General features: G+C 41.0%; 1 protein-coding gene across 3 annotated transcripts in view; it reads left to right on the top strand.

The window, feature by feature from the left end:
* Positions 1-1,219: 1,219 nt before the first annotated feature.
* nexmifb (neurite extension and migration factor b) overlaps positions 1,220-25,985 on the top strand; it is a 667,809-nt gene continuing 643,043 nt past the window's right edge. For all 3 annotated transcript variants that reach the window (XM_062045842.1, XM_062045841.1, XM_062045843.1), the window contains exon 1: positions 1,220-1,686. The gene's annotated coding sequence lies outside the window, so the exon portion shown is untranslated. The remainder of the gene's footprint in view (positions 1,687-25,985) is intronic.

Raw genomic sequence — 25,985 nt, 5'->3', positions numbered from 1 at the left:
TAGCTGCAAATGTCTGGTTTTTGGTGCAATATCTACATAGGTGTATAGAGGCCCATTTCCAGCAACTATCACTCCAGTGTTCTAATGGTACAATGTGTTTGCTCATTGGCTCAGAAGGCTAATTGATGATTAGAAAACCCTTGTGCAATCATGTTCACACATCTGAAAACAGTTTAGCTCGTTACAGAAGCTACAAAACCGACCTTCCTTTGAGCAGATTGAGTTTCTGGATCATCACATTTGTGGGGTCAATTAAACGCTCCAAATGGCCAGAAAAAGAGAACTTTCATCTGAAACTCGACAGTCTATTCTTGTTCTTAGAAATGAAGGCTATTCCACAAAATTGTTTGGGTGACCCCAAACTTTTGAACGGTAGTGTATATATGTTTTTTTCCCTTCTTTATTATGCATTTTCGGCAGGTGCAGCAACTATCACTCCAGTGTTCTAATGGTACAATGTGTTTGCTCATTGGCTCAGAAGGTTAATTGATGATTAGAAAACCCTTGTGCAATCATGTTCACACATCTGAAAACAGTTTAGCTACAAAACTGACCTTCCTTTGAGCAGATTGAGTTTCTGGAGCATCACATTTGTGGGGTCAATTAAACGCTCAAAATGGCCAGAAAAAGAGAACTTTCATCTGAAACTCGACAGTCTATTCTTGTTCTTAGAAATGAAGGCTATTCCACAAAATTGTTTGGGTGACCCCAAACTTTTGAACGGTAGTGTATATATGTTTTTTTCCCTTCTTTATTATGCATTTTCGGCAGGTGCGACTTATACTCCGAAAAATACGGTACTCCTTACTTTTACTTGAGTAATAAATCTCCAAAGTAACAGTACTCTTCCTTGAGTACAATTTCTGGCTACTCTACCCACCTCTGGTTAAAACCCAATCGCACCTCAAATGTGTTTTTTTTTATTCTGTCAGCGGAGACGTGCAGTCATGGCAGCTTACTCATTATTCATGACTATCCATGTTGCCCTGTTATGATACAGTCCTATTCGGAGTGGCCCCTCACCTGATTTGCTCCGCTCCTGCGTCAGGCGGTACGCCCGTGCGCGCTCATAGGTCGGATCCAGAAGGCTCGAAGAGGAGGAGGAGGAGGAGGAGGAGGAGGAGGAGGAGGAGGGGATCAGACTGCAAGGAGGGGGGGAGAGAGAGAGAGGTCCAGCTGCAAACAAAAAAAAAAAAAAAAAAAAAAAAAAAAAAAAAAAGAAGCAGCACCGTGACAATGGCAACATCAAGCATCTCCTAAACGGCAGTCGGGGGAAAAAAAAAAGAAGGGGGCGGGAGTTGGAACCTGCTCGGCCGCCTTGCCAGCGCCTCTTGGTGGGAATACGAACCGTGGCATGGAGCGGCGCCCGAGACGAGAGTCGCCGCGTCTTCCATCACTGAGAGGCGCGTCCACCTGCTAGCTGCAGGCCCGGGCTGCTGCTGGAGGAAAACACACACACGCAACAACTACAACCAACAACTACAACAACAAAAAAAACCCAAAACAAGGGGAAGCGAGCGGAGCCGGCTCGGCTGCAGGGTGGAGGACATGCGGCGGGGACGCGTTTGCATTTGGCAGGAATCGAGACGCACATTCTCCCATTCCGTCCGAAGCCCTTGCGGAGGATCCGTTTGCGACGCGGGGGGAAAGACGCAGTTTTTTCTGGGCTCACACGCTCATCCGGAGGTAGGCAGACACCAAAAATATTCTCCTTCTCACCATTGCTGCTAAAAATGTGTGCGTTTGTGTGTGGGGGGGAAGGAGAAAAAAATAATGATTTGCACCGCTTTCATCCTCCATCAGACATTTTATTTGATTCCAGGGCAGCATGCAGCAGCATCCTCGGGACAGCCTGCACATATTCACCCTTCCATTGCACATTGCATGCACACAAAAATGGGCAAAAAACACACATTTGATGCATGCATGCTCCAAAACACACATTTTTTAGACAAATAATGTCATTTTAAATCCTAACCCGCACACACACATTTATACCATATATATATATATATATATATATATATATATATATATATATATATATATATATATATATATATATATATATATACACGTTAGGTCAGGAAAAAACAGAGGCTATATCATCCCTTCAAGCCTGTTTCGCAGGTTTCCCTGCTCGTCAGGGGATTTTATGTTTTATATACAGTATGTACTGTAGATATATATATATATATATATTTTAAATTTATTTATTGAAATATATATATATATATTTTAAAATTTATTTATTTAAATATATATATATATTTTTTTTAAATGTATTTATTTAAATATATATATATATATTTTTAAATTTATTTATTTAAATATATATATATATATATATATATATATATATATATATATATATATATATATATATATATATATATATATATATATATATATATATATATATATATATATATATATATATATATATATATATATATATATATATATATATACATACTGCCCAATGGAACAAGACAAATAGTCCCCAGTAATGAATGATTCATGAATGGGATATTGAACCCCCAATGTGGGTTAACACACCTTCTCAGGGAGAGGGCCCCTCCCTGGCTGAAAGAATTCCCAACATAAATCCTTATTATGACATTATTACAGGTGACCCCCACCCCCACCCCACCCCCCCCATCATGGTGGCGGTGGAGCACACAGGTGCCGGAATGCCTTCACACTGCATTTACCGGGGGCGTCCCACGCTGTTGTTGCCATCAAATTATTATTATTATTATTATTTTTTTGAAGCATTCTGCACAGGTACCTGCACCGAGCCTCACTTGAAGTTTTTGCAGTGTTTTGGAGCAGATATCCGTCCTCCTTCCCCCCGGCCGGCGTGAAAGACAGCAGTGCGAAGCAGATGGAAGGCCGTGCATTGATTGAGTCAAAGAGAGACTATAAGAGGGTTAAATTGAGTTGACACATTGATGTTGGTGTCGTTATCATGTGTGACGGCGACGACGTGCGCGCCCGTCGGGGCCCCCCCCGGGCGGTGTGACGTGCACGGGCAAAAGGGGGGTTGGTGGCTGGTGGTGTTTTAGCACGGGTGGGGGGGTTCCTTCGCATCAGTTCCCCTGCAGACTGGGTTCGGGTATAGGCGGTTCAAAACGTACCCATGTGTCACAACGTACCATGTGACACGTCTCTCCTCTCCTATTGGTCGCAGGAATGTAAACAGGAAGAAGGTTGACAGTATGGAGTAGTGAGTGGAACGCTCTTTTTTTCTTATAAAGGGACAATTTATCAGGCTGCAACAGGAAATATAGCCAAGTGGAAAACATTTTGAGTAGTGCTCCTTTTGTTCTGTACGGTCTGACTCGCTTTTGATGCGCCTCTATTGGTCCAAAAACTATATGCTACTATTGGTATTTCCTCTACTTGGTCAGGTGGGGCTTGAGGCATGCTGAGGGAATTACAAACCCCGTTTCCATATGAGTTGGGAAATTGTTTTAGATGTAAATATAAACGGAATACAATGATTTGCAAATCCTTTTCAAGCCATATTCAATTGAATGCACCACAAAGACAAGATATTTGAGGTTCAAACTCATAATTTTTATTTTTTTTTTTCAAATAATAATTATCTTAGAATTTCATGGCCGCAACACGTGCTAAAGTAGTTGGGAAAGGGCATGTTCACCACTGTGTTACATGGCCTTTCCTTTTAACAACACTCAGTAAACGTCTGGGAACTGAGGAGACACATTTTTGAAGCTTCTCAGGTGGAATTCTTTCCCATTCTTGCTTGATGTACAGCTTAAGTTGTTCAACAGTCCGGGGGTCTCCGTTGTGCTATTTTAGGCTTCATATTGTGCCACACATTTTCAATGGGAGACAGGTCTGGACTACAGGCAGGCCAGTCTAGTACCCGCACTCTTTTACTATGAAGCCACGTTGATATAACACTTGGCATTGTCTTGCTGAAATAAGCAGGGGCGTCTATGGTAATGTTGCTTGGATGGCAACATATGTTGCTCCAAAACCTGTATGTACCTTTCAGCATTAAAGGCGCCTTCACAGATGTGTAAGTTACCCATGTCTTGGGCACTAATACACCCCCATACCATCACAGATGCTGGCTTTTCAACTTTGCGCCTATAACAATCCGGATGGTTCTTTTCCTCTTTGGTCCGGAGGACACGACGTCCACAGTTTCCAAAAAACAATTTGAAATGTGGACTCGTCAGACCACAGAACACTTTTCCACTTTGTATCAGTCCATCTTAGATGAGCTCAGGCCCAGCGAAGCCGACGGCGTTTCTGGGTGTTGTTGGTAAACGGTTTTCGCCTTGCATAGGCGCACTGTTGATTTTTGAGAAAATGAAAGGATTTTAAATGCGCCTTATAGTCCGAAAAATACGGTACTACGACATGTCTGGGAACGCGACCGACGGATAATTCCTGAGATGACTCAAGAAAATCTTTTATTTTGGATAACATATAGGGATAGATTCCATTGCACAGTTTGATTTTTCGCTCGTATCTGCTTTTAGCGGTAAGATCTAGGCCCATTGCGCACTGACAGAGTTTGCACTCTGTTTTCTACACTGTAGCCATCTTGGTTTGGTGGCCCACCTCTTGGTTTAATTCCGTTCAAAAGTCACGCGGCGAAATACAACCTATAACGGAACCCCTCCTAAGTTCTTTTGACCTTTTTATTAGGGATGTCGGGATAATGGCTTTTTTGCCGATATCCGATATTCCGATATTGTCCAACTCTTAATTACCGATTCCGATATCAACCGTTACCGATATATACAGTTGTGGAATTAACACATTATTATGCCTAATTTGGACAACCAGGGATGGTGAAGATAAGGTCCTTTTTAAAAAAAATAAAAAAATAAAATAAGATAAATAAATTAAAAACAATTTGTTGAATAAAAATAAAGTAAAACAATATAAAAACAGTTACATAGAAACTAGTAATTAATGAAAATGAGTAAAATTAACTGTTAAATGTTAGTACTATTAATGGAGCAGCAGCACGCACAATCATGTGTGCTTACGGACTGTATCCCTTGCAGACTGTATTGATATATATTGATATATAATGTAGGAAGCAGAATATTAATAACAGAAAGAAACAACCCTTTTGTGTGAATGAGTGGGAATGAGTGTAAATGGGGGAGGGAGGTTTTTTGGCTTGGTGCACTAATTGTAAGTGTGTCTTGTGTTTTTTATGTTGATTTAATAAAAAACAAAAAAACGATACAGTTAATAAAAAACCAATACCGATAATTTCCGATATTACATTTTAAAGCATTTATCGGCCGATAATATCGGACATCTATACTTTTTATACCTAACAACCATGGAACATGCTAGTGTTCCCAGGGGTGTCAAAGTCATTTTAGCTCAGGGGCCGCATGGAGGAAAATGTATTCCCAGGTGGGCCGGAATGGTAAAATCACGGCATGATAACTTAAAAATAAAGACAACTTCAGGTTGTTTTCTTTATTTTACTTTGCACATTCTGAAAATGTACAAATCACAAATAATCCTCTGGACAAAACACTTTAAGTTTGTTGAAAATTCTGAGGAAATTTCCGCAGCTTCAAAAACACAATGAGCTTGGACTTCGTCTCAGCCAGGATTAAACTTTAAATCACCGTCTTTCTGGGATGGAACAAAAAAACACAACATGTAAACTCTTCGAGGTATCAAATAACTCCTTTGTCATGTCCACGTATCAATCCAGTGCTAACTCAACAAACCGTAAGAAACGGAGATAAAAACTATTCATAAGGGTTAAGTTGACTTTTCTCGTGTTTGACGGAGACGTTTTGGGGCAAGGAGGGTGACCATGTGTTCGAAGCAGAAGACATAAAACGGCAGGTTTTAAGTTTCGTGTTGTTACGTACGGCGGGGGAAGGAGACGACCACCACAGCGGGAATCAGTCCAATAGGTTAATTGAACCTAATGATGAGTGTGTGGGAGGTGTATGCTACTCTAAGTGTTTGGTGCAAAACGTTGTGTAGAATTAACAATGTAAATGTTACCAGGGTTTGTTGTAAGTGCATGTTGGATGAATCCTTCGTCAGACCAGAAGGGCAAGGCGAGAAGGCAGTCCGTGGGCAAGCAAGCAATCGGGGGCAGGAGAGAAGCAACAAGGTCCGTGTCAAAGCAGGGGTCCAAGATTGAGGGAGGCAGTCCAATATCCAGAGGGGAGTCAAGGCACACGGGAAACAAAAAGGGCATAAGACACGGGAAACTGGGACGCAACACGGAGAGCAAGTACGCGGGAGGGAAGCCAGAGACGGGATGCTTACTACACTGCAAAAAGTCAGTGTTCAAAAACAATAAAAAAAATAAATACAAAAATTAGGGGTATTTTATTTGAACTAAGCAAAATTATCTGCCAATAGAACAAGAAAATTTGGCTTGTCAAGATTTTCCAAAACAAGTCAAATGAGCTAACTTCAATGAACCCAAAAATACCTTAAAATAAGTATATTCTCACTAATACCAAGTGCACTTTTCTTGATAGAAAAAAAAATATGGGACCTTTTTAAAATATTCTTAAATGAAGTAAATGCTAGTGCCATTATCTTGACATGATGATATGCGCTCGGCATTACATTTCTTGAAACCAGCAAACTTATACTAAAAACTAATTTATTGTTCTTAATGGAAAGGCAACAAGGCAACCGCTCGTTACTCTCGGGGTCTCCTAGCCGCTCAGGCAAATCATATGGTCTAAAAAGGCATTTTCCCATCGATAACATGACATCATCGGACAAGCGGTAGAAAATGGATGGATGGAATTTTGAAGAATTCATCTGAATGTGCATGAACTATTTCTGTTCAAAATTGTTAGAAATGTCACATGTTAAATGTTTCAATATTAACTGTCAGTTTACTGTACTGTGCCAACTGTACTACTACATGAGTACGTATTTTCTATTGTTTCATTGAAAATAAAACAGCAAAGTCCATCTGTTTTAATTATGAGACACAATTGTGTCAAAGTCATGATTTTTTTTTTCATGCTTGAAATAAGAAATTATTACTTTAAAAAAGTACTTTTATACTTGTGAGTGTTGATGACACAGCTTTGCAACAGTTGATATTCTAGTTTCAAGCATGTTTTACTCAATATAGCTCATCAAATCTCAGCAACAAGCTGTAATATCTTACTGAGATCATTTAGGACCAAAACCCTTAAAACAAGTAAAACACTAACATAAAATCTGCTTAGTGAGAAGAATGATCTTATCAGACAGAAAATAAGCAAATATCACCCTTATTTGAGATATTTCATCTAATTTAGATTTCAGTTTTTGCAGTGTACAAAGAATGAACTACGTTCCGGCGTAGGATCCTCGGGTCCGCTGGTCTTTATACTGCTTGCCTTCATTAGTCCCAGGTGCGCTGATTGCAGATTGCTTGCAGCTTTGCCGACGCGTGGCCGAGCGAGCAGGGGCGTGTCCTGGCATGCCGGCAGAGTCTGCCGCAGAGGAGGAGGAGCCACAGTCCCCCTTTACGGCGTACCTCTTGCTTGGCCCCGGTATAAACCGTTTGCTTGCCTAACAGAATTGCTATTGTGACATCCAGTGGACACATTTACAACAGCAGCTTCTTTGCGTTCCAAAAAAAAAAAAGCAGCTCATTTTTATACTTGGCAATCTCATCGTGCGGGCCGGATAAAACCTGTTCGCGGGCCGTAGGTTTGATACCCCTGCCCTAACACGAGGAGGTACACTCCCTCGCCCTCTTTAACGAGCATCCGCTTGGTGCGAATTGGATGAGAAGGCGCTCCTACAGTGACGCATTTCCTTCTGCTCGCAGCTTTGCCCCCAAAACAACGTTTTGAAACGCGGCCCTATCGTTATGTTGCAGCAATAAAAGCAGCAGCTTGTGTACATAGTCTCTTATCTTTGTGTGCTCCGTGGCTCCTCCTGCTTTCAGGCCCCGGGCGCCAGCACAGGCTCCTACCAGCTACCAGTCAGTCCGCTGAGAACCAACCAAACCTCATCAGTGCTGCCAACCGTTCCTCTCACAGGCGAGGATCATGCCTCTTATTGGTATTTTACACCTTGCATCACCATAAATCAGAATGAAGAAACACCCTGCCTGGAAAAGACATGCTCAGAATGACAAAAATACATTTTTTGTTTTGCCCCCGCTGAGCTTTTTGTCTGGTACCTTGCACTTGTTCCTAGTCCCTATACAGGGTTCGCACGGGTGCTTAAAAACCGTGAAAATGCTTGGATTTTAATGTTGTGTTTTCAAGGTTTGAAAAATGCTTGCATTTTGGGTGAAGTGCTTGTACAAACCCCGTTTCCATATGAGTTGGGAAATTGTGTTGGATGTAAATATAAACGGAATACAATGATTTGCAAATCCTTTTCAAGCCATATTCAGTTGAATGCACTACAAAGACAACATATTTGATGTTCAAACTCATAAACTTTATTTTTTTTTGCTATTAATAATTAACTTAGAATTTCATGGCTGCAACACGTGCCAAAGTAGTTGGGAAAGGGCATGTTCACCACTGTGTTACATGGCCTTTCCTTTTTTTTTTTTTTTTTGTCCTGTCCAGCTTCTCAGGCAAATCATATAGCAGATGTAGATGCCTGTATCGGCTGTTCAGATTTACTTTACAAAAGAGAAGTGTAGGATACTTTTGTTGTTGCCTTATTTGTATGTGACTTTATTAAATGTATTTATATTATCATTTGGTGCAGCCGGGCCGGAGCAGGAGGGGATAGAAAGAGAAACAAAGGAAGACAGAGGGGGGAATTGTGGGGACAAGAGGGGGATTAGACAGAGAGACAAAAACACCAACAGCAAACACAACAACAACAACAACAATAGAGCAACATCAGCAAATACGACATGTACAAATATGATGGTAAAAATAATTGCGGTTAGCGAAAAAATAAAAAAATAATACAGAAATGACAATGAGCATTTTTACACTAAAAATGGAGCAATACGAATACCAATAGAAATAGTGCTATTGATAATGAACAATACCAATACTTTACCTTTATTATCAACAATACAATTGTTCAAATGCAACAATACATATACGTAATGATAACTTGAGATATGAAAGAATGCAGAAAAATGGAGGGGAAGAAGAGAAGCAACCTACATTAACCTTGTAGATTGTTATAGTAACAATAGGTTAAGCTTTGTCAGTGTGCCATGTGTTATACCCAGTTTACCCTAGGGCAACAACGTTAATATATGTTTGATGAAACGTGATTATGTGCATGAGTGTATGTGTGCATATGTACTTGTATATGTACAGTATGTGTATGTGTGCTTGTACAGTGAATGTATATGTACAGTATGTGTATATGTTTTTGTACAGTGAGTGTATATGTACAGTATGTGTATGTTTGTATAATGAATGTGCGTGTGGATGTACGAACTTTGAGTGTGTAAATATGTACTGTATTTGTATATGTAGGTGGGAGCGTAGGTACCTATGTATGTCTGTATGTATGTGTGTATGTATGTGAATTTGTGTGTACAATACATTTGACTCCCAGTGTGTGTGGGAGCCAGAGTACGGCCCCAGCCTCCCCGAGAGCCCAACCCACAAACAGTAGGTGTGGTGCCCAGGGAACCAGGGGCCACCGCCCCCACGCAGCCAAGCCGGACAGCGACAGGAACCCCAGAGCCTGGCCCACCGTACCGCCCACAAGGGCCAGCAGCAGGCCGCAGACAGACGCACCCGGCAGAGGACAAGACACGAGAAAAGCAGGGGACAGCCAGACCACAAGCCAGCGAGAGACCACACCTCACATGGGCAGAAAGGCGGGACGCCCCGCCCGAGGGGCCCGGAGACCCCCCGCAACCGGACGGGAAGACCGCCCCCGCCCCACCGGCAACCGGGCCCCCATCAGCCCACCCCCAACCCCCGGAGAGCGTGGTGAGGCCACCCCCCGGCCACCCCACCCAAGTCGGCTGCCACAGGACCACCCAGCACGGGGCCACGGGAACCACCCACCCCACCCGCAGGGACCCCAACGATGGAGATGGAACAAACAGAAACCGCACCGCCGAGTCCCCCCCTGAGGTAGGGGGAAAAAAAATAAAAATAAATAAATAAATAATAATAATATTAATAAAATATATTTAAAAAAAATTAAAAAAAATAAATAAATAAATATATATATATTTTTAAAAGAATTAAAAGAAGATCACAGACATGCTGACACAAAAGGTCACTACCCCAACAACTGGCCGACTCGCAGCACCTCGGAATACCCTGCAGCACCAAGCTACCACAGTAGACGCAGGGACTAGACCCAGCAGGCCCCAACCAAGACGGGCACCCAGAAGGCCTTTCCTTTTAACAACACTCAGTAAACGTTTGGGAACTGAGGAGACACATTTTTGAAGCTTCTCAGGTGGAATTCTTTCCCATTCTTGCTTGATGTACAGCTTAAGTTGTTCAGCAGTCCGGGGGTCTCCCTTGTGCTATTTTAGGCTTCATAATGCGCCACACATTTTCAATGGGAGACAGGTCTGGACTACAGGCAGGCCAGTCTAGTACCCGCACTCTTTTACTATGAAGCCACGTTGATGTAACACATGGCTTGGCATTGTCTTGCTGAAATAAGCAGGGGCGTCCATGGTAACGTTGCTTGGATGGCAACATATGTTGTTCCAAAACCTGTATGTACCTTTCAGCATTAATGGCGCCTTCACAGGTGTGTAAGTTACCCATGTCTTGGGCACTAATACACCCCCATACCATCACACATGCTGGCTTTTCAACTTTGCGCCTATAACAATCCGGATGGTTCTTTTCCTCTTTGGTCCGGAGGACACGACGTCCACAGTTTCCAAAAACAATTTGAAATGTGGACTCGTCAGACCACAGAACACTTTTCCACTTGGTATCAGTCCATCTTAGATGAGCTCAGGCCCAGCGAAGCCGACTGTGTTTCTGGGTGTTGTTGATAAACGGTTTTCGCCTTGCATCAGAGACTTTTAGTGTAGCGACCAACTGTAAGTGGGTTTCTGAAGTGTTCCTGAGCCCATGTGGTGATATCCTTTACACACTGATGTGGCTTGTTGATGCAGTACAGCCTGAGGGATGGAAGGTCACTGGCTTAGCTGCTTACGTGCAGTGATTTCTCCAGATTCTCTGAACCCTTTGATGACATTACGGAGCGTAGATGGTGAAATCCCTAAATTCCTTGCAATAGCTGGTTGAGAAAGGTTTTTCTTAAACTGTTCAACAATTTTTTCACGCATTTGTTGACAAAGTGGTGACCCTCGCCCCATCCTTGTTTGTGAATGACTGAGCATTTCATGGAATCTACTTTTATACCCAATCATGGCACCCACCTGTTCCCAATTAGCCTGCACACCTGTGGGATGTTCCAAATAAGTGTTTGATGAGCATTCCTCAACTTTATCAGTATTTATTGCCACCTTTCCCAACTTCTTTGTCACGTGTTGCTGGCATCAAATTCTAAAGTTAATGATTATTTGCAAAAAATACAATACAAATCATTGTATTCCATTTATATTTACATCTAACACAATTTCCCAAATCATATGGCAACATATGTTGCTCCAAAACCTGTATGTACCTTTCAGGATTAATGGCGCCTTCACAGATGTGTAAGTTACCCATGTCTTGGGCACTAATACACCCCCATACCATCACACATGCTGGCTTTTCAACTTTGTGCCTATAACAATCCGGATGGTTCTTTTCCTCTTTGGTCCGGAGGACACGACGTCCACAGTTTCCAAAAACAATTTGAAATGTGGACTCGTCAGACCACAGAACACTTTTCCACTTGGTATCAGTCCATCTTAGATGAGCTCAGGCCCAGCGAAGCCGACGGCGTTTCTGGGTGTTGTTGATAAAGGGTTTTCGCCTTGCATAGGAGAGTTTTAACTTGCACTTACAGATGTAGCGACCAACTGTAGTTACTGACAGTGGGTTTCTGAAGTGTTCCTGAGCCCATGTGGTGATATCCTTTACACACTGATGTCGCTTGTTGATCCCGAGGGATGGAAGGTCACGGGCTTAGCTGCTTACGTGCAGTGATTTCTCCAGATTCTCTGAACCCTTTGATGATATTACGGACCGTAGATGGTGAAAAGTTTAAGATGGAAAGTGTAGCTGCCATTATGATGTGCAGTCATGTTTTCTAATGACCGTAAGTCTTGAACTATACCAGGGGTCGGCAACCCGCGGCTCTAGAGCCGCATGCGGCTCTTTAGCGCCGCCCTAGTGGCTCTCTGAAGCTTTTTCAAAAATGTATGAAAAATGGAAAAAGATGAGGGAAAAAAAATTTTTGTTTTTGTTTTAATATGGTTTCTGTAGGAGGACAAACATGACACAAACCTCCCTAATTGTTATAAAGCACACTGTTTGTATTAAACATGCTTCACTGATTCGAGTATTTGGCGAGCGCCGTTTTGTCCTACCAATTTTGGCGGTCCTTGAACTCACCGTAGTGTATAACTTTCTCCGACTTTTTAGGACGTGTTTTATGCCACTTCTTTTTCTGTCTCATTTTGTCCACCAAACCTTTAACGTTGTGCGTGAATACACAAAGGTGAGTTTTGTTGATGTTATTGACTTGTGTGGAGTGCTAATCAGACATATTTGGTCACTGCATGACTGCAAGCTAATCGATGCTAACATGCTATTTAGGCTAGCTATATGTACATATTGCATCATTATGCCTCATCTGTAGCTATATTTGAGCTCATTTAGTTTCCTTTAAGTCATCTCAATTCAATGTATATCTCATGACACACTATCTGTATGTAATATCTTGTAATTTGTTGCGGCTCCAGACAGATTTGTTTTTGTATTTTTGGTCCAATATGGCTCTTTCAACATTTTGGGTTGCCGACCCCTGAACTATACAAAGTATTTCAATGGTTGGAATATATGCTTTTGCATGATATACTAGTTACTATGGTAATCTAATGAGTTACTATGGTAATCTAAGTCACAGCAGTTTAGACGAGGCACCAAGCAGTGTTAGATGTAAATATAAACGGAATACAATGATTTGCAAATCCTTTTCAACCCATATTCAATTGAATGCACTACAAAGACAAGATAGGTTTTAGCAGATTTTCCGTATTTTTCCTACAGGCAGTTTGGTGACCTCAAACAACAAGGCCATGGATTGATTCACACTGGTTTTCGCCTTTTGAAAAACTGGAAAATTCATCTTGAAAGTCCTTCAAAAAGTGCTTGAATTTGGGCCTGGAGAAGGTGTGTACCACGCCTGCCTATCTTTGCTGCAGAAGCGCATTGATCCCAACGGACATGTGAGTTTGGGTCAGTAACAATGTATGCAGAGCCCCGCTGCGTTTGGACTGTGACATGTCACGCTGAGGCCCGGCAGCTCCGGTCTTTTCTGTGCGATGCAGCCTTTCTGTAATTAAAGGGAGAGGTAAGAGCAGGGGAGCGGGCCCGGGCTCTGATTGCTTTTCATAGCCGCAAGCACACAGAAAGCTGCAGCGTGTCCTCAGGGGACTGAGGCGCTGTTGAGCTCCTCTGCTGCCAGCTCTGCAATGCCCCCCCGCCCTTCCCTTCAGACTCCAAAACTGGCCAGTTTTACAGATGTGATCCCCCCCCCCCACGCCCGAAAACATACTACGCTTCCACCTAGCAGATGTGAAGCTGAGATGGGCTTCATAGTACCTCAGCCAGGGTGTCCTCACGCTAATCCATCATTCTAATGATGTCATGGGTTTAGACTTCAGGGCTATCTTACAGTCCCTCTATTTATTTTCATAATAAAGTGTGTCAGTTTTCATGACAACTGGCGAGAAGCGATCACGCCACAATTGATGACCCGTGACCGCTCGGGCCGTGCCCCCTGGCCCACCTTCTACGATCGGGTCAAAAGAGGGGCTAAGTGTACCGAACTTGAGTGAGGATTAGTGCCATAGACATCTTATAAGTAGACGCAGCATTGGGCTGCTGTGACGTGAGGAATTGGGCCGCCATCTTGAAGTGGTGATGAGGAGCCGGCGAGCGGCCTAAACTGACAGTTGACAGGTAAAAAACAAAGATGGTGTTCAGCGTTGTCCTGCTCAAATGAGCGGACTGTTGAAATCAGGAATCGGGGGATTACTTTTCACAAGTAAGATTTAACGTTAACGTACTATTGGTTGTATTTTGTGAAAAGAATATTAACACAGAGTTGAGAAGGAGCAAAGATCTTCAATAGTACTGAAATTGTAGCCGCTAGCAAACAAGAGTATGACCATAATAGTTAATATATACACTACCGTTCAAAAGTTTGGGGTCACATTGAAATGTCCTTATTTTTGAAGGAAAAGCACTGAACTTTTTTTTTAAACTAGTCTTAACTTTAAAGAAATACACTCTATACATTGCTAATGTGGTAAATGACTATTCTAGCTGCAAATGTCTGTTTTTTGGTGCAATATCTACATAGGTGTATAGAGGCCCATTTCCAGCAACTATCACTCCAGTGTTCTAATGGTACAATGTGTTTGCTCATTGGCTCAGAAGGCTAATTGATGATTAGAAAACCCTTGTGCAATCATGTTCACACATCTGAAAACAGTTTAGCTCGTTACAGAAGCTACAAAACTGACCTTCCTTTGAGCAGATTGAGTTTCTGGAGCATCACATTTGTGGGGTCAATTAAACGCTCAAAATGGCCAGAAAAAGAGAACTTTCATCTGAAACTCGACAGTCTATCCTTGTTCTTAGAAATGAAGGCTATTCCACAAAATTGTTTGGGTGACCCCAAACTTTTGAACGGTAGTGTATATGTATATGTGTATAAATGTATATGTACATATGTATATGTATATATGTATATTTATGTATATGTATATGTATGTATATGTATATATGTATTAGAGATGCGCGGTTTGTGGACACAACCACGGAGTCCGCGGATAATCCGCGGGTCGGGCGGATGCATGACAAAAAAATTGATTTTAAATAGATTCGGGCGGGTGGCGGTTGAACCAATTCGGAAATATATATACATAGTTAAATGTTGTTACCCACATGCGAAAAACGAGCAGCACTGCGGCAGCTGTCACGCCAAATTTCTTCCCCCCTACAAAAACCTCCCCCCCCCCATTTACTTCCGGGGCTGCGTCCAATAAAGTCACAAAGTTGCCGGGGGTCCTTAACCGGCACGCGATCGTCCTGTTTCGCGCCTGTACAAAAAAAAAACAATAATCGGTTTCTTCAGATTCCAGCAGCTGTCAAAGACGAAGTATCCTTCCAACGACGGGCAGTCAAAGCCGAAGTGCTATCGATCGCTGTCAATGACGTAAGAGGAAACATGACCACGGATGTAAATGGGGGGGTGGGGGGAGGTTTTTATAGGGGGATGAAATTTGGCGTGACACAGCACACCACAACACAACACAACAGCAGAAGAAGAAAAAAATAAAAAGATGGCAACGCCGGCTGCAAACGTGGTACGCGACAAACTAAAAAAGGGAATACTAAAGACCAGGGAAAAAAAATAATAATAGTCAACACTTTCTTAATGGAAATGACAATAATATTGTAATAATGATAAATAATATTATCACGCATTAATATCTCTTAGCCTCTAATGCATGGCCAAGAGATATTAATGTGTGGCACGCATTGAATGTCTCTGCAGCATTGGATCAGTCTCCTTTCTGTAACAGGAATGCCTTGCATCGTCTATATTAGATATATAACAACGGGTGGGTGGCGGGTGGCGGGTGGCGGGCGGTTGTGGTTTTGATAAAATGTTAGTTCGGGTGGATGGCGGGTGGATGACGACTTTTGTGATGCGGTTGCGGATAAAATAATTGCCTATCCGCGCATCTCTAATATGTATATATATATCTATCTATCTATATCTATCTATACATATACAAACCCCGTTTCCATATGAGTTGGGAAATTGTGTTAGATGTAAATATAAACGGAATACAATGATTTGCAAATCATTTTCAACCCATATTCAGTTGAATATGCTACAAAGACAACATATTTGATGTTCAAACTGATAAACTTTTTTTTGTTGTTGCAAATAATCATTAACCTTAGAATTTGATGCCAGCAACACGTGACAAAGAAGTTGGGAAAGGTGGCAATAAATACTGACAAAGTTGAGGAATGCTCATCAAACACTTATTTGGAACATCCCACAGGTGTGCAGGCTAATTGGGAACAGGTGGGTGCCATGATTGGGTATAAAAACAGCTTCCCAAAAAATGCTCAGTCTTTCACAAGAAAGGATGGGGCGAGGTACACCCCTTTGTCCACAACTGCGTGAGCAAATAGTCAAACAGTTTAAGAACAACGTTTCTCAAAGTGAAATTGCAAGAAATTTAGGGATTTCAACATCTACGCTCCGTAATATCATCAAAAGGTTCAGAGAATCTGGAGAAATCACTCCACGTAAGCGGCATGGCCGGAAACCAACATTGAATGACCGTGACCTTCGATCCTTCAGACGGCACTGTATCAAAAACCGACATCAATCTCTAAAGGATATCACCACATGGGCTCAAGAACACTTCAGAAAAACCACTGTCACTAAATACAGTTCGTACATCTGTAAGTGCAAGTTAAAACTCTACTATGCAAAGCGAAAGCCATTTATCAACAACACCCAGAAACGCCGTCGGCTTCTCTGGGCCCGAGATCATCTAAGATGGACTCATGCAAAGCGGAAAAGTGTTCTGTGGTCTGAGGACTCCACATTTCAAATTGTTTTTGGAAATATTCAACATGGTGTCATCCGGACCAAAGGGGAAGCGAACCATCCAGACTGTTATCGATGCAAAGTTGAAAAGCCAGCATGTGTGATGGTATGGGGGTGCATTAGTGCCTAAGACATGGGTAACTTACACATCTGTGAAGGCACCATTAATGCTGAAAGGTACATACAGATTTTGGAACAACATATGCTGCCATCTAAGCGCCGTCTTTTTCATGGACGCCCCTGCTTATTTCAGCAAGACAATGCCAAGCCACATTCAGCACGTGTTACAACAGCGTGGCTTCGTAAAAAAAGAGTGCGGGTACTTTCCTGGCCCGCCTGCAGTCCAGACCTGTCTCCCATGGAAAATGTGTGGCGCATTATGAAGCGTAAAATACGACAGCGGAGACCCCGGACTGTTGAACGACTGAAACTCTACATAAAACAAGAATGGGAAAGAATTCCACTTTCAGAGCTTCAACAATTAGTTTCCTCAGTTCCCAATCGTTTACTGAGTGTTGTTAAAAGGAAAGGCCATGTAACACAGTGGTGAACATGCCCTTTCCCAACTACTTTGGCACGTGTTGCAGCCATGAAATTCTAAGTTAATTATTATTTGCAAAAAAAAAAAAAAAGTTTATGAGTTTGAATATCAAATATGTTGTCTTTGTAGTGCATTCAACTGAATATGGCTTGAAAAGGATTTGCAAATCATTGTATTCCGTTTATATTTACATCTAACACAACTTCCCAACTCATATGGAAATGGAGTTTGTACTTCAGATGCAGTCAGTAGTCTGTGGAATGTTAGAAAAAGCTAAAACAAGTGAAATTACTCAATTATGTATTAAAAACACTTACCTGTTAATTTTAACCATCTGTAATGTCTTTAAGTTGAAGTGGAATGGTCATTATTTTTTGGCGACACCTAGCGTTCGCAACATTTAATGACGTTAAGTTCACGCAACAATAAGTTGAATGATGCAGACACGTTTCTTACTGGACACTTTCCAATACGCTTCTGCCTTGGAGACTTTGTAGGTGTAAGTAACTTATTTGATACTTGTTTATATTGACAAATGTCGAGTTTTGAACTGCGATATTGTTTAATTATGGACACTCACCGCGTATATGTCTTGCTTGTGTGCTGAGCGAGTAGCCTATGTAGTCCACCATGTTTACCTTGACGAGAACACAAGAAAAGACCGTGCACCTTGTGTGAATTTTTTTTTTGTGGGATTTTTTCTGCTGATATCGGACCAATATTCGATTTCAATATCCAATCGAGACACCCTAAATTACTATGTATTTCATATGACTAATGTTTAACTGTGTTTAACTGCTTTTTACGCTTGTGTGACAATTACACATGTAAGTACTGTACGAGTGAGATATAATGAATTACACTACCGTTCAAAAGTTTGGGGTCACTCAATCAATTTTATGTAATAGCCTTCATTTCTAAGAACAAGGATAGACTGTCGAGTTTCAGATGAAAGTTCTCTTTTTCTGGCCATTTTGAGCGTTTAATTGACCCCACAAATGTGATGCTCCAGAAACTCAATCTGCTCAAAGGAAGGTCAGTTTTGTAGCTTCTGTAACGAGCTAAACTGTTTTCAGATGTGTGAACATGATTGCACAAGGGTTTTCTAATCATCAATTAGCCTTCTGAGCCAATGAGCAAACACATTGTACCATTAGAACACTGGAGTGATAGTTGCTGGAAATGGGCCTCTATACACCTATGTAGATATTGCACCAAAAAGCAGACATTTGCAGCTAGAATAGTCATTTACCACATTAGCAATGTATAGAGTGTATTTCTTTCAAGTTAAGACTAGTTTAAAGTTATCTTCATTGAAAAGTACAGTGCTTTTCCTTCAAAAATAAGGACATTTCAATGTGACCCCAAACTTTTGAACGGTAGTGTATATCACACACACTATACAGCGTGTGTTTCTCCCTATAGGCGGTTAACCTCGCAATCGGGCGTCTTGTTCCCTACTTTATGGTCTTTAGTTGATGGTTTGGAAAAAAATTGCGGTGCGAAAAGACCTCAGTTGCAGCATCAGGAGAAAAATAAAGAAACAATATATACAGTATTTTAAGCCTGCTAAGATGACTTCAGTTACCGTATGTTTAAAGGCAACTTTAAGTTGATATTGTGAGAGTAAGCAGTCTGGGCTCACTGTGCCACACTTTGGAAACCGCTGATCTAAGCATCCCAGAGTCCACTAGTGTTGTTTGGGTGGATGTGGATGTGTTTACATCATTAATAGGATTCATGCCATCTCCCTGTTTAAACTGCAGTCACTGAAGGCATCTGATTAATTTTTTTGTGTGTGCAATTTTTTTTGTATCCACTGAAGTCTGAACTGATCAACTCATCCATCCATCCCTCCATTTAGTAGTTGTGTTTGTCAGGTTCAAACACTGATGACATCTGTTAAACAGACAAAGAAGCAAGGAATTAAACAGAGAAAGAATTCAATCAGGCTCAATTGAGGATAAACGTCTGGGCTGTACTCTTGCACAGTGTCCCACCACGCTCTGACGGAAGATTGTACGCCTCCTCGTTTATTTGGACTTTCCCTGATTACATGGCAACAGCTGTTTCTAAGGGACGGGGGTCGTAAACAGCCGTCGCCTTTGATTGCAAAACAGTTCAAAGAAAAGGTCGCCTGCAGGGGGGTCAGGCCCCGCCTCCTCTCCGCTTTGTAGATCTCGGGTCAAGACAAAATCTTCCTGTGGATTACAATACATCAAAGAAACCGACACCTTCATGTCGCTCCCCATCCTACACAGTGGAGTTGCGGCCCATTAAGATTTTCAAACCGCCCCGCCGGACGTTCTACATCATTTTTTTAGACGTTTAACATCAAAACTGTAGCCGCCATTATGATGTGCAGTACGGTTTTTAAATGACCGCAAGTCTTGAACTATAGAAAGTATTTCAATGGTCGGAATCTGTGCTTTTAAATATTATACGATTTATTACGGTCATCTACGTCAGTGGTCCCCAACCTTTTTGTAGCTGCGGACCGGTCAACGCTTGAAAAGGGGGGGGGGGGGATTTTTTTTTTTTTTTTTTTTTTTTTTTTTCCATAAAGAAATACAATCATGTGTGCTTACGGACTGTATCCCTGCAGACTGTATTGATCTATATTGATTAGGGCTGCAACTAACGATTAATTTGATAATCGATTAATCTGTCGATTATTACTTCGATTAATCGATTAATCATCGGATAAAAGAGACAAACTACATTTCTATCCTATCCAGTATTTTATTGAAAAAACCCAGCATACTGGCACCATACTTATTTTGATTATTGTTTCTCAGCTGTTTGTAAATGTTGCAGTTTATAAATAAAGGTTTAGTAAAAAAAAATAAATAAAAAAAATAAATAAATAAATAAATAAAAAAAACAAACAAAAAAAACAACCTCTGCGCATGCGCATAGCATAGATCCAACGAATCGATGACTAAAAATCGGCAACTATTTTAATAATCGATTTTAATCGATTTAATCAATTAGTTGTTGCAGCCCTAATATTGATATATAATGTATTTATTGTGTTTTTTATGTTGATTTAATTTTTAAAAAATACAATAAAATAAAAAAAATAAAAAATTGTGCGGCCCGGTGGTTGGGGACCACTGATCTACGTCACATCAGCTCAGATGAAATGCCTGTGTCAGGAACGGATGCAGTAGCAAATTTATTTTTATTTTTTTAATTTTGTCCTGTCCAGCTACTCAGGCAAATCATATAGTTGATGTAGATGCCCATATCGGCTGTACAAATTCACTTTTAAAAAGAGAAGTGTGGGATACTTCTATTGTTGCCTTATTTGTATTTGACTTATTTATATATATTTTTTTGGTGCAGGAGGGGATAAAAAGGGAAAAAAAGGAAGACAGAGGGGGAAATTGTGGGGATAAGACAGAGAGACAACAACAACAGCAAACGCAACAATAAACAATAACAACAACAACAATAGGACAACATGGTTAGGTTAGCGCCTTGCATGGCAGCTCCCGCCATCAGTGTGTGAATGTGTGTGTGAATGGGTGAATGTGGAAATGGTGTCAAAGCGCTTTGAGTACCGTCAAGGTAGAAAAGCGCTATACAAGTATAACCCATAACAACATCAGCAAATAGGATATGTACAAATATGACGGTAGCAATTTTCTACAACAAATGTCTGCATAAAAGTGATAATATATCATATTGTAGGTGTTTATTACACTTTGCATTCATATTTTGCTGTTTTTTACATTTGTGTTGTGTTTTGCTTGATTGTAAAAGATACACAACTATCGAGGAGCTGGTCTGAGAAGAAGTAAAAGAGGAGCGACGTTCATATGTTGTTAATATTCAGTGTTTTATTGTTCATAGTTAATATTGTAAATCCCACTTTCTTTATTTTCATGTACATGTACAAACTGTAAAATTCCATTCCGATTTTTTTTGAGGTGGGCTGTCATAACCTTTTTAGAATTCTATCGGACATTGTGACTTTTGGTTTTATAGTTCCGGAACAAAAGGGACCCAAACACACATACTATACAGTCTGGTGTGCCGTGGGAGATTATCTAATTTCAACTATTTGGGTTAAAAATATTTTTTGCAAACCAGTAATTATAGTCTGCAAATGATAATAATGATAAATAATTGATGTGTTGTTGTTGAGTGTCGGTGCTGTCTAGAGCTCGGCAGAGTAACCGTGTAATACTCTTCCATATCAGTAGGTGGCAGCCGGTAGCTAATTGCTTTGTAGATGTCGGAAACAGCGGGAGGCAGGGTGCAGGTAAAAAAGGTGTCAAATGCTTAAACCAAAAATAAACAAAAGGTGACTGCCCCTAAGAAAAGGCATTGAAGCTTAGTGAAGGCTATGCAGAACAAAACTAAAACTGAACTGGCTACAAAGTAAACAAAAACAGAATGCTGGACGACAGCAAAGACTTACTGTGGAGCAAAGACAATGTACATCCGAACATGGCATGTCCCCACAAAGAAGGATAAAAACGACTGAAATATTCTTCATTGCTAAAACAAAGTAGATGCGGGAAATATCGCTTAAAGGAAGGCATGAAACTGCTACAGGAAAATACCAACAAAAAAAAAAGCCACCAAAAAAGGAGTGCAAGACAGGACAGGAGCTAAAAGACTACACACAGGAAAACAGCAAAACACTCCAAATAAGTCTCTCTTCTCACCCCTGCGTTTACCAAAAGCAGGCAAGATTGCCATGCATGCGGTAATTATTTTAAAACCTCTTCTCACTCCGGCGCTTACCTTATCATGAAAAGCACATTTAATAAAAAAAACGTTATTATGGTCTTACCTTTAGGTATAAATGAGTCCATGCCAGCTCCTTTTGAAGAAAGGCATCGATATAGAAGTCTTCCTTCAGTTTTAAAAGTCTCTCTGTCTCGATGGAGATCTTTCTTTTAAGTATTACCTCCTGCTTCGATTGAAAGTCCAGTTTAGAAAACGGTTTTATTTTAGATATGTAATCCTCCATGGTAAAATAAATGGCTGCGCACTATTGCTGCTGTTGTCTTCTTCTGCAGCACAGGTCTTCTGCAGTACCAGCAGTCGCAAGAAGGATCACTAGCGCCCTCTACCACCAGGAGGCGGGAGTCATTTAATGACTCATGTTTGACCCGGCGGAAGTGCCAAACATGCGCTAATTATTTTGCGAAACGAGTTTGACCCGGCTGTAATTCTAGGCATGCGAATACCATATTCCTGGCGCCAATTCAAGGAAATACGGTATGCTTTAAAGTCATATCCAACAATTGCGACAACGACTTTTTACTGTCTACTGAGTTTCGTTTTTTAATGATTTCTGCTGGTGGTGTGCCTCCGCATTTTTTCAACGCAAAAAATGTGCCCTGGCTCAAAAAAGGTTGAAAAACACTGCTGGACAGCATATTTTTACAGCTAAATGTATATATATCATTTATACACACATACACATTGACCCCCCCCCCCCAGACACATTTTTTTTCTCTCAATGTGGCCCCTGAGTTTAAATATTTGCCCAGCTCTGCTTTAACCTCTCGACAGTTCACGTTCATCTTTTCAAAGTCATCTATCTATCCCCTTTTTGTGGGCGGAAGAAAAACTGAGAAGGTTATAAAGGAGCGAGCAGGGCAAGCGACGCATGTGAGATAGCAACAGTCTTCCTATTGAGTTCACATTAAAAGTCGGTCTTTTTTGAAAAATAAAATAAATAAATAAATAAAGCAAATGTATCAGATTTCTGCTGCAGAATTGCGTCGGCACAAGTTAGTGTGATGGGAACAAAGTCAACATTACAAGCTCAGTTCCGCTCTTAAAGGCAACACGTTGCTTTATTAGTCATTTGAATGAGATTGTAGAATTAGTGAAAAAGCACACAGTTTTTTGTTGTTGTTTTTTTTACAATAAAGTATAAGGTTTTGATTTGATCAATATTAGAGATGTCCAATAATGGCTTTTTTGCCGATATCCGATATTCCAATATTGTCCAACTCTTAATTACCGATACCGATATATACAGTGGTGGAATTACGACATTATTATGCCTAATTTTGTTGTGATGCCCCGCTGGATGCATTAAACAATGTAACAAGGTTTTCCAAAATAAATCAACTCAAGTTATGGACAAAAAATGCCAACATGGCACTGCCATATTTAACATATAAACATGCCTCAAAACAGCAGCTTGGAATTTGGGACATGCTCTCCCTGAGAGAGCATGAGGAGGTTGAGGTGGGCGGGGTTGAGATGGCGGGAGGGAGGGCGGGGGGGATAGAGGGTAGCGGGGGTGTATAATGTAGCGTCCCGGAAGAGTTAGCGCTGCAAGGGTTTCTGGGTATTTGTTCTGTTGTGTTTATGTTGTGTTACGGTGCGGATGTCCTCCCGAAATGTGTTTGTCATTCTTGTTTGGTGTGGGTTCACAGTGTGGCGCGTATTTGTAACAGTGTTAAAGTTGTTTATACGGTCACCCTCAGTGTGACCTGTATGGCTGTTGACCAAGTATGCCTTGCATTCACTTGTGTGTGTGAAAAACCGTACAGTGTCCCACCACGCTCTGACGAAAGATTGTACGCCTCCTCTTTTATTTGGACTTTCCCTGATCACATGACAACAGCTGTTTCTAAGGGACGGGGGTCGTAAACAGCCGCCGCCTTTGATTACAAAACAGTTCAAAGAAAAGGTCGCCTGCAGGGGGGTCAGGCCCTGCCTCCTCTCCGCAAATCTTCCTGTGGATTACAATACATCAAAGAAACAGACACCTTCATGTCGCTCCCCATCCTACACAGTGGAGTTGCGGCCCATTAAGATTTTCAAACCGGCCTGACTGGGCCGGCACGCAAAGGCAGTGCCTTTAAGGTTTATTGGCGCTCTGTACTTCTCCCTACGTCCGTGTACACAGCGGCGTTTTAAAAAGCCATACATTTTACTTATAGAAACCGATACCGATCATTTTGAAACCGATACAGATCATTTCCGATATTACATTTTAAAGCATTTATCGGATGTGAGAAAGGACTACCGTGTGTGCACACCGGCACCTGCAGCAACACAACGTGAGGTTGTTTGACAGGAGCCCAGAGGTCGCACATAACAACCACTTTTACTGAGGTCTCTCACCACATGGCTGTGCGAGTAGCACACCACAGCAGAGCGCCCCCCAGAGGGCCACCAAATATCATCTGATTCTCCGCAGCGCTACTTTCCACCACTTGTGGCAGTCATAACAATATGAAACAAACAGAAGACGTCTGGAGCTGAAGTCATAGAAACGTTTCTTAAAGTAGCAGTATAATGGAGAAACAAGTTGCCTCTATATTGAAGCTATGATCATATGTATCTGATTTATGACACCTAACAACTTCCAAAGTTTGCGACTAAATAGGTATGATCAAAATAGTATCAACCTCACGGAGATTCCCGAACCATTTTGAGAGATAACGAGCAAGCCGTTCACGTTCGCGTTATGAACCACAGATCCCTTCCCCATCAACGACAATGATAATCAAGCAGATTTTGTGAGAGCCAACAATTAAATATGCTCCAGAACCTTCAATTTTTCCAGCCTGAATATAAGGAAGATGAGCAACACGTTTTAGAAGCAGTGTGTTAAACAGATCTAGCTTTAGATCTAGACTTAGGCAAACTTTAATGATCCACAATGGACATTGTTCCACACTGTCAGAGGTGGGTAGAGTAGCCAGAAATTGTACTCAAGTAAGAGTACTGTTACTTTAGAGATTTATTACTCAAGTAAAAGTAAGGAGTAGTCACCCAAATATTTACTTGAGTAAAAGTAAAAAGTATGTTGTGAAAAAACTACTCAAGTACTGAGTAACTGATGAGTAACCTGTTCGTTTAATGATGACGGCAACAAAACATGCACAAAAACATAAAAATAGCAATGAGCAAATTCAGAGCCAGGAATATCTCTTAAGCAACTAAAACAATAATATATATTAAATAATAATACATTAACATAAAAAAAAATAAGGCAAATTGAGCCACAATAACTTAACAGCACCATAGGCTCAGTAGGCAGAGATTACAAAGGAAAATAACAAGTTAGCCTTTACGCAAACCATAAACTGATAGGTGTGGGCTGCACCCGGGAACACACTGTGCACTTCTGATTGGTGTTTAAATAAATAAATAAATGTCCCCACACGATGTACATTTGACAGTGATTCATAGCAGGGAAGCTAATATCAGCCTAAACTTTATAATATATACTGATATAATATATTATTATATTGTATTATATTATTACCGTATTTTTCTGACGATAAGTCGCAGTTTTTTTCATAGTTTTGGTGCAACTTATACTCAGGAGCGACTTATGTGTGAAATGATTAACACATTAGCGTAAAATATCAAATAATATTATTTCGCTCATTCACGTAAGAGACTAGACGTATAAGATTTCATGGGATTTAGCGATTAGGAGTGACAGATTGTTTGGTAAACGTATAGCATGTTCTATATGTTATAGTTATTTGAATGACTCTTACCATAATATGTTACGTTAACATACCAGGCACGTTCTCAGTTGGTTATTTATGCCTCATATAACGTACACTTATTCAGCCTGTTGTTCACTATTCTTTATTTATTTTAAATTGCCTTTCAAATGTCTATTCTTGGTGTTGGCTTTTATCAAATAAATTCCCCCCACAAATGCGACTTATACTCCAGTGTGACTTAGAGAGAGAGAGAGAGAGAGAGAGAGAGAGAG

The sequence above is a fragment of the Entelurus aequoreus genome, linkage group LG04, assembly GCF_033978785.1.
Source record: "Entelurus aequoreus isolate RoL-2023_Sb linkage group LG04, RoL_Eaeq_v1.1, whole genome shotgun sequence".
In the NCBI taxonomy this organism is placed as follows: domain Eukaryota; kingdom Metazoa; phylum Chordata; class Actinopteri; order Syngnathiformes; family Syngnathidae; genus Entelurus; species Entelurus aequoreus.
Note: the sequence above shows the minus strand (reverse complement) of the source record. Positions and strands in the feature narration are given on the sequence as shown.